We start from the raw sequence: 10,994 nt of genomic DNA, 5'->3' as shown, positions 1-10,994 counted from the left end.
GACAAACAAGAATAACCCTTACTGTAATGCAACAGAGAGATGAGTGCAGCCAGATTTACAGGATTCCTGAAAAATGTGCTTGACTCTTTCGGTACCGGGTCTAAACCGGGTATTAAGTCCATCTCTCTGGTTTGCATAGATTGTAACTGGTATGAGATATTGTAACTTTATTTTTCTCAAAATTGTTGTAGGTAGAAGATATTTTAGTCAATGTAACAGTTGCAAAAGCAGCGTGGTTCAAAAAGTTATGTTAATATTTAGTAATACATGTAACACGTTAATGTTTTTACATAAACCTTGTTAAGCGTTTTTATTTTAGAGTTCTGTCGAGTCAATTTTCTTTGCTCTTTTTACATATTTCATTATAATGTACGCTCTATTTATAATTTAAATATTATGACGAAACATGATTTAAATCTTTTCTAAGTAAATGACTTTATTTGTTTATTTCAAAAGGCAATTTTGAAATATCACTTCAGTTTATAGTAACGGGCTGCTAACGTAACTTTTAGATACGAACGTGGCAATGATCTGAAGAAGTTCTGCAAGAATTCGTTAAAGATTTGTATTTATAGTTATGCAGGGTGTCGCTTCCAGTATATGTAGGCACCAGGGACGTAGTTATATTGTCCAAACGGAGAACTTTTGCATTATTTTTGATACCGATAACCATCTAACCTGATCCGACAGGACTTGAAACTCTTGTACAAACTAGAGTGGGTGGATCGGCTTGCGAGTTTCGATAATTTAGGGAGCCGAACCATAGCTTCAACCATAATGGGGGGTTCTTATGATGCACAATACTGCGATGTGGAAGGCAACGGGAAACCACCACATTATGATAACCCAAGTAGAACTCACCGGGGACTACCTTGAGAGATGTCATCAATAAGAGCAATAGGGGTAGGTGCAATATTTCACGAGTCGGAGCGTGGAATGTTAGGACAATGAGGCAAGTAGGGAAATTGGAAAATTTAAATGCAGAGATGAATAGATTAGAATTAGATATAGTAGGTATTAGTGAAGTTCGTTGGCCCGAAGCTGGAGACTTCTGGAGTGGAGACTTTAGAATAATACATACAGGATTGGTGGAAGGTAATTCGGTGGTAGGAATTGTAATGCGTAGGAAAGTAAGGCAGAGTAATGATGAATTATCCAACTTGATTATAAAATTATTAACCAAAACAAGCATATGCACCAGGCAAGGAAATACGTAATAAAGTAATACTATCAGGGAACTTAAGGCTTAATTGATTATATGGAACATAAAGTCTATAATGGCGTGGCCTATGCAAAAAGGTGATTACGTCTTTGGTATATTTATATATGCTGTAAGGTTTATGTTCCGTAATTTTGTGTGGGGTATGAGTCCTTTTAAGGGTAATAAAAATAATCTACCTCTAAACGAGCTGTAAGCAAAAAGTATAAATTATGAAACGGGTTTTCAGAAAATTACTGTAAAACAAAAAGTTTATGGTAGTCAGTATTGTTTCACCATTTATTTCGATTTCGATCTCATTAGATCTTGTCGTCACGCTGAAAAATGAACACCAGGACTTTTTAATAAACAACTCGATATCCTTATGAACCTTGTCGAGCAATTTTGAATCCTACTAGCAATTAGCTGTAGATGGGGTTCACTATTCACACTGTTTTGCAGTAATTAACACAGTACCTCCTATTTAATAGCTTTCCGATTTACTACAAACAAGAAACCTTTTCGTTAAATCTGAATTTTAATCATGTAATGCACACAAGAATTAACTACACACCCTCCATCATGATAAATAGTTACGGACTGCGCACAAAATTATCTGCTTCTGGTTGGCATATTGCTGCACTCACACTTCGTATATTTTTGAATCAAGTCAGCAAAGTAGGACAGAACAGATGCTGCAATAGCAAAGTAGGTGCTGTTACAAAAGAGTCATTGTATTAAAAACAATATGGACCGATAAACGTTATTGCTTCGAAGTGAATTATGAATGCTTTTATTTCTTTGTGTTCTTATCTCTATAGACGAAGTTGAAATATGAGAATTGTGCACTGCCACAATGGCCAGCGTATAACAAATAAATCCTGATCGGGAGTATAAACTGTCGTAGAATGCCACGGTGAATCGAATTCAGTCCATATGCTATGCGACTGGGTTATTCGGGTCATCAGGAATTGCATGCCAAACATAGAACGAGATAAGCTATGCACAAGAAGGCGGAAAACAATTTTTAGTCCAGGTATTACGTGCATCCTAACAGGGGTGGATCTAGAAGTTTTCAAAGGTGGGAAATGGGGAAATGAGGGTATAAAAACCGTATGACCCTCAGAGATAGATTAATAACGATTTTTAAGTCATACTTCTCACTTGTGGCTGCTTTGGCAAAATCATACGACAGGAACTTGTGATTTTGTCACGGTAAGTTCCGTGAATCATTTAGTGGCGTTCGCTCCGACAAACACAAAGACATCACATCAGCGAGGGCGTGAGCGTGAACGAAATTGAAAACGCCATTGTTTTTACTCCGGACTTCCTTCAGAATGATGGAGAACTCTACTACAGAGTGTAACACTGACGTTTCTGTCACTGTGATAAAATCACAGCCTATCTTCAATGACCTTTTAACATAAACTTGGAAGGCAACGAGTTAACCCTCTCAAATGATGGGGGTATTTATGCTTTAGGTTAAGGAGATTAGTACGCTTGGGTTATAGGGTCACACGGTTTTTAATCTTTTGAGTTATTGGGTTTTGAATTTCGTTTGAGTTTGAGTGTTACATTCGAGAGTACCGCTCCAGGGTCATGCCTTTGGAGGATGTGGAAGAGGGGGGGTCGTTGCTATCGTTCCCTTGTATTCGCTCGTATATCCTAATATAGCCAGAAACTTTGTTCACGTTTTTAGTCAATAAATCGCTTTTTTTCTTTCCCTGAATCTCCTTCCACCGAGTTGTAAAAGGCTTTTCTATTTTTCTTCTCCTCTTACCTACTTCATTGAATGGAAGTGTCTTTGGGTATGTATCATAAAAAGCAAATGAAACTTTCAGTCACGTGTTGTATGCTTTTATAAATATGAAGAAATTTTTGGGTAATTACAGAAATCTTATTGCCAGTTAGTATTGCCAGGCGTCCCGTATTTCCCTGGATGTTTCGTAATTCAGATACAATTTTAAAAGTCTTGCCTGGATAGACTCTATTCCGTATTTAAACTTTATTTCATTCATGACCATTTTCAACTATGACTATAACTGTATTGAATTTTGTCAATATTTAAAATCAAACAAAGATGTTTAAACTTACACGATCGTTTTTAAAATATAAGTAACAATAAATAAATAAAATTAAGAACGTAAAAATTGAAATCTCGTTTTTTAACCAAACTGAGCATTTATCCCTTGCAGGATCAAAAAAAGTCTGGCAGTACCCGCCCATGATGACCTTGGGTTTACTTTTACCTTCCTGATGTTTCAGTATATATATGTAAATTTAACAATACAAATATTCGGTAAACTACGAAATTTACAGAGATATTGAATGTTTTGAATTAACGGCACTACAACTGCAATCACGACACATCGTAAATGTGGTAAAACGTTGTGAGTAGGTAAAGATTGTAATTAAGCCCGGGAGCGTTTGCGTTGGCCATTCGATTATATCATGAAAACGGACATATTAATGAGATTCTGTTAAGGAACAGTTTTATTAGCTCTTGTTATACATACATGTGTCCCAACTGTAGATACGTTAGGTAAAATGTACTCACTATTGTACTAAAATCACGCACGATTTACTTATTATACGTATGTGTAGTATAGAGTCGTGTTTTATAATTTTTTTTCTTTTTCTATTTCGAAATAATTTACCGGAATCGATTTCAGCAATGGCACAACAGCTGTACGTGGCACAGTTGCAATTAAACGTGTATTTTAAAGCAAGTCAACATTGTTTTCAATAATAATAATAATTATTGTTAGCTAATAATGTGATCTAGTTTAGAAGTGTATCGAATTATTCTGCAAATATTTACAGTTTCGTAATTGCTAATTAAATTACTATGGCGTGGTAATGACCATTGGCCACAGTTTACTTTTTTAAAACTTACCGTTACATGCGGATGATAGCAAAACCATACGGAAAATAGAAAAAAGGCAAAACTTCTGCGGAATAAATAATTCATAAGTAACAGTGTTGTATCGTTGGCTTCATCATTTTTCAATCTGACTGTTTCCTTAATTGACCTTATGAAGTGTAACCGTATTCTCCTTAGATTTGGGACAGTTCATAAATAATTTGGAAAATAAGGAACGCATTTATTTTGTTAAAAAATGTTGGTAGAAGATATAGCATCCATAGAATATGGCGCATAATGACGAAAAGGCGGAGGCTGCAAATCTGCATTCGCTTTGTGTAAACGCAAGCAATTAATGTTTCTGATAAGAGCTGCCTCATAGCTTAGGCTTTATTACAATTCAGCCACCTATTTAGACGATAAATACATATGGCAATCGCGCCGTAGAATATTATGATTATTGAATTAACGATTGCGATTGCATGCTGATTGTAAATTATAGGTACCTACAATTACTTACATTCAGTTAATTCTAGACATAAAACTTCTGTTAATAAAGGAAGTATCAAAGTTCACGTTTTACACAACCACGTAACAAATACTGGAACAATATCAAAATAACGTTGTTTACAAATTCACTGTGGTACATACACACAAATAAAGCGGTGATCTTGTCTTGCCATGCACAGTGTCTTGCCATTCGCAGTGTTTTGTTATGTATAGTGCCTTGCCCTACTTGATTCGTTTTTACTTGTCTAAAGACGTTTTACATACACAATTGTCACCTTAAAAACTATTGACGCTGCACCGGTTATAGATAGTAATCTTGGGACCAACTTAGTTTTTGTTTTATCCTGATACTTCAAGCAGAATGATTACAGTGTTGGCATAATTTCAAAAGGACACGCAAACAAAATCCCTGGCACATGTAGTAGTGAAACTACATGAAGAATTTTGAAAGTTCTCCTTGTTACGGATGGTCTAAAGGCTTAAAGAAATGGCAGGAAAAAAAAAGCGACAACGCGAACAACTTACTCTAAAGCCGATAGATAATAATCGACATCCCTTCAACAGCGGCAGCTTCGGAAATACCTGTTTCAAGTCGCATAAGTCGTATATCATGCACAAGCTCTTTCACTTTCATTACAGAGCGCAAAGCGCGATTTGTATCTAATAAGGAATTGCATTGCTATTGTTATTATTGTTGTTTGATTGGTTGTTTTCTTTGGAGGTAATACTCTTCACTTATTACAGCGTCTGCGGTCTACAAAACGCACAACCCTACCCCCTGTTGCCAACTTTTTTTGTCTTTAATGAGTGGGTGATTTTTTATGTTCGATTATTTTCATTTTATTGTGCGATTTCTAATAAAATTCCATGAGACACTGTACTGGGTATTGCTTTTCTTACAATTTATCCGTTTTATGATGAAAACGGACATATTTTTAAAAAGGAACGCCCTACAACTGTGGTAAATTTCAATAAATGCCTAATCTAGGGTGTTTCTGAAATAAGTGGTAAGCTTTGGAGGATATTAACTAGATGCAATAGGGAATCGCATGGTGAGTAAAGCAGCGTATTAAGGACCAAATAATTGTGAAAAACCCAATCTGAAGCCGGTCCTGGATTTGAATAGCTTACACAGGTATTAGTACAGCGAGTGCGATAACAACTAAGCAGCTACACTTATAAAGAATGTAAACAGTGACGGTTGTGGAACGAACAATGACGTAAATATCGACACCTTCCTACTTACCAGAACCATAAAAATTAATTATTATTTCAGAAACACCCTGTATAAATAAAGGCGATAATTAACTGTGTTATAGAACATCAAAAAATAATACTTAATAAACTAAACAGTATGTTAATTAGCCTTTGTCCTTGTTAAGTTGAGATTGCAAGATAAGAAAATTGATAATTCAACAGAAATGAAAAGAAATCATTGTATTCTTTAGGAAAACGATATCGGTGGCAACATTGAGCATTACTGTTGGCGTGTATCCTTCTCGTTCCTTGCAATATTCTCCCTCTCAATCGTTATTTATTGCCAATGGATGCATTGCATATTATTGCAGGTGCGCTATTGATGATAAGCACGATTAATGCTTGCGCTCTATAATTAAGAAGTTCACGAGCACGATCTTCCTCGGCTACTCTTATTTGTAAATGTAATTTAAAGCTTGAGTGCGTATATGTAAATCCTTGTTTAGATGGCTACACTTATCCATGTATGCACACTACACGTGCTCGCTAAAATATAGCCACTCATGAAAGTTTACTAACTCACCTAACACTTTAACACTAACGAAGAATTCAATTGAGTAGGTACTTAGATATAACTAAACATTAGTTAAACTTTTGAGGTGTGTATATACCTGGTGGTGATTCGTAATACAAAATTATGTAAGTTGGTAATGTAAAGAAATTAGGAAGTTTTGAATTGAATTCATCAAGATGTAAAAAAGAAATGCAATGTAAGCTTCCTGTTAGCTCATCCAAGCTTCGTCCAAAATTGTCCAATTTTAGACGTAAGCTTGGCAAATACCTGGTATGTCATTTTAGTTCAAGCATGGATGTCAGGGCAGCTAATGCCAAATATTAAGGAACAAAATTAATCGGATTGGGCAGTCAATGTTACGCCAAGGTTTATAAAAATAGTTAATCTAATCTATGTTTGGTAATTATTCAGAATTGGGGCTCCAGACCAAAATTGCTTCAAAAATTTTTTCGGACGCGGGCTTATATGTTACAGTATTTTATTCACAGAAGGCATTAATTTTATACATTTCCTAGTACAATATCGAAATTTCATACAATCCAGACCAAAATTACTTTAAAAATTTTTTCATCAATTTCTGGTCATTTCTGAGGGTTAAATTATTATATTTGAGGCGGGGAAGACACATTTGTTTTTATTACAGCATAGGGCATATGGTGTATTTGTAGCTATTCTATTTATGAAATCAAATCCCATGCCTTCTAATGTCTACTTCTATTATGTAGAATGACCGGAAATCAATGAAGGAGCGATTTTGGTCTGGAGCCCCAATTCTGAATAATTATCCGTTTTTATATTTATTGTTCAAATATTGATCCCATCTACTTCTGTTGGCAACATTTAGAAGTTACGTATCTTTTATTATTGTGATTTTAAAACTGCCTGTAATTTTAGAAAGTATCTGTCTGCACTGCAAGTGTAGGTTACTCGCCTAACTGCTCGTTGAAGTCGCTTTAAAAGTACTGTACACTGGTACCAAAAATGTTTAAACAAACTAATTGTTGTTTGTATTTGAACTATCGCACTGTAGATGACTCTTACAGTGCCATTTCATTGTACGATGCTTGAAACAGTTTAGATTTAAAAGCACAACTTTTATTATTTAGATATTTAAATTTTATATAACAATAAAGGGTATAAGTATATAAGTATAAATTAATAAACACAGAAAAGAGAATATTATATTATGTATGATATAATATTATATGTATGTAGGCAGGGACACTTACATCAATCAAACAAAACTCCATTTCTCTCTAGGAATTATACAACAAATTTAAAATTTATATTAAGTTATAAACCCTTGATTGATTTGTTATTTATATCCTTGATAATGATTTGATTTTATCAATAAGAACAAGTAAAACATAAATAAATATAAACTGTATCTAACAATTGTTATGTCTCTATTCATCAGTTTTAACCGAGGCGCATTTGACAAGGTTGCAATTATAAATTAAAAATCTGTCACCATTGGACTTTACCTATGCTTACTTGAGCTTTAATTTATTAGAGGTGTATAAACAATTTGTTTTTATATTACTGTCCGTTGTGGGGGTAATAACTGAGAATAAGGAAATAATAAATACTTAATGTAAATTGAGTACATACCCCATTAAAATAAACAGTAGATAGAAAAGATACAAATTAGAAGCTTTCATTTTATTTATTCATTTAGAATAGAAATGTCGCAGGGTTTTTTTTTGCATTTCTTGTAAAAAGTTTCATATATCGAAATCAAAACCAGATTTTTGAGGATAATTCACACTATGCTGTTTTGGGTTCGGATATAAATTGTATGAACTTTTCTGTATTGAATAACTCAGGTTACGCCTCCCGCCGGCGTACCGTATCCGCGCCTTGGACGTTGATCGGTCATGCCACAAATCAGGAAAATGGTTCGTATTTTTGGACGCTTCGATTTGCCAGCCTTACGCTAATGGAATGTGTTCCTCACCTAACCTAACCTAATACTAATTGAATATGTTCGTTAATTTTCCGTGCTTTTTAACGTTTTCTACTCCAATTATTTATATGCCAAATACAAGACATTTTTGATGTGAAATATAAAAGCAAAGGAATTACAACAATTACATATGTAAATATAATATGAATTTTCATTTACTTTTAACTGCAGTCTCAGACACTTCACCTCCGCAGTATCGTTCTTGTCTTAAAACTTCATGCCAAAACCGACTATTTAACACACGTTTTAGTTCAGTATAGACTAGGTTTGGAACTAAAACGGTGTTGCGTGAACAATCTTTAATAGGATCAAACATGGACATTTACTGATAGATTTTATCGAAAAGTAAGCCTTCCTTTTCATATATAAATCACACAGTAATCTTAACAAAATTGTAGTATAGTTGTCTTTAATGTATGTGTGAAAAAAATGTAATATTAGCAACTTTTTTAAATTTTCGATAAGTCACACTTGCTAGACAAAAGAAACACAAGTAAATGATAAGACGATTTTAGTATCAATTGGTGAGTAGGTAGTATATTTTTTATTTATTTTTGCTACATAATCGCCAAGACGATGAAGGTATATCGTAACACCAACATTCCGATACCCTCGTATAACATTAAATATAAGTATAAAAAAATAAACTTTACCACTGTTTGAAGAAAGGGATCTACAAGAATGTCCTCTCACAACTATTGACACTATTTTTTGCAAAAGTCATGAATAGCTCGCATTTAGGCATTTAAGACAATTATTGTGTCGGTAAATAGAAATATTTGTTCTTAGAAGAATTAGTAAGAAAAATAAATGAGCAAAACCAAGATGAAGACCGACTGGGACAGTCTTGGCTCCTTTACTCATCACTCAGGTTTATCTTGACAAAGCTGAGTTCATCCACTACAATGACCGTTCTTTGGTTTCTGGTTCAGTAATGAAATTATCTTGCTATGTACATGTGTCTCATTACTATCACTATATGCAGTTAGATATCATTTAGACATAATGAATTGTACGTCTTGGTGCAACTGGCAACTATTATAATTTTGTATTTAACAACGTATCATAAATTGGTACATCTAAAAGGTTTATGAGTCAATTCTATCATTCTTATTAAATTATCGTGTTGTAATAACTGTTTGTAATACAAATTGTTGTAGATGTTTGTTGGTTTATGATCTAATCGTCTTAGTGTTGGGCAGATTATATGCGAAATGGTTTTTCTGAATCAAATTCTTTCAATCGATTTTTTGAGAGTAGAATATGTCAGTACTCTCAAGATGGCATGTTACGATAAAAATTTACAGGAAACGCACTTGTAAGCCATTAATTACAAACAGGATTTTATGATATATACATATGATTCATTATATGTAGGTATACATATAAGTTGCAATTTAACCAGTAAAGGAAATTGGGTTCGTTAGAGAAGTTAATAATGATCTGGTTGTGGTAGCATAATACGTTTCTTGTTACGTAATCTTTTTTCTTGATTTTTCTCGCTTATTTGTATGGACTATGTCTTAACTGTTTCTATTTTGTTTCTTTGATTGAATTGCAACCTTCCCATAAAGATCTTTTCCAATGGTTGTAAGTACACAAAGGGTAACAGAAATAGGTGTCAAACTTGCAGGAGGTGAGAGAGTACTACAAAACATGAAAATTAAGGAAATGTTTGTATGTTCGAATGTTCGCCATTTTAGAGAAAACAGTAGTTGAAAGTACAGATAAATTCATTTGCGGCCCTGGTAAGGAAAACGGTGTGCAACGCTGCACTCAGTCAGCTGGTAAATATCAGCATCAGTGTACAATTTGTTTTTTATTTTTTTTTTTTTGCTCATGTATTGTTTATTTGTTAGATTAGATTAAGTATGATTCAGGGTGTTTATGTTAACAGCCAACTTCTAGTTCTAATTCAGTAATACAACAAGATCAATCATTAGGGTTGGTTAGTCACTGGTAGAGCAGCTCAGCCACGAGTGTATTTGTGTCGGTGGTTTCGAAAGAGAAGTGCTGCATAGCTTAATTATTTTCGTAGGGTGTGTTTATAGACAAATTTGTTTGCTTGCAAATTCACGATTTGAAGAACTGTTTTCGGCAAATGCGTGCTGTAAAATTTTTGAAGACTTATTTTAAGTTTACTTAACAACCACCCGCAAAAAGGTAACGCACCATGACAATACCTCAATGGTGGTGTAGAAATTAGCCTTCTATTCAAATTTCATTCATAGCAGCAATTACTGTGACTAATTTTTAAATTTATATTCAGAGAATTGCAAGTACAGGCCTGACGAAGGAAGCTGGCGAACCGCCGCGCAGGTACTTGCCCATTTATGACTTATTTAGGTAAGTCACTTGGAACCGATACACAAATAAGCTTTAAGTAGGCGTAAATTATAGTATTAATACAGATAGGACAGTAGCGTACTAGAAAAAAATGTAGAAACATAACTTACCAGAAAAGGGAAAATAAACCTATTGCATTTGTTTTATAGTTAGTTTTCACATTCACTGTCATCATGGGAATCTCTATCACTGTCACCAACATCAACAATTAGTTCTTCTGTTTGTCTGTCTATTACTTGCTCACTGATCCCTATTTTTAAATATTTAATCTACGCCCCTGATAGGAATACTGAAGAAAGAGGGCTGCAATCTTTATACCTAAAACTGCCTACTTTTGCCA

This window comes from Agrilus planipennis, unplaced genomic scaffold, assembly GCF_000699045.2.
Source record: "Agrilus planipennis isolate EAB-ADULT unplaced genomic scaffold, Apla_2.0 scaffold12, whole genome shotgun sequence".
NCBI classification, from domain to species: Eukaryota; Metazoa; Arthropoda; class Insecta; order Coleoptera; family Buprestidae; genus Agrilus; species Agrilus planipennis.
This window is presented reverse-complemented; position numbering follows the sequence as displayed.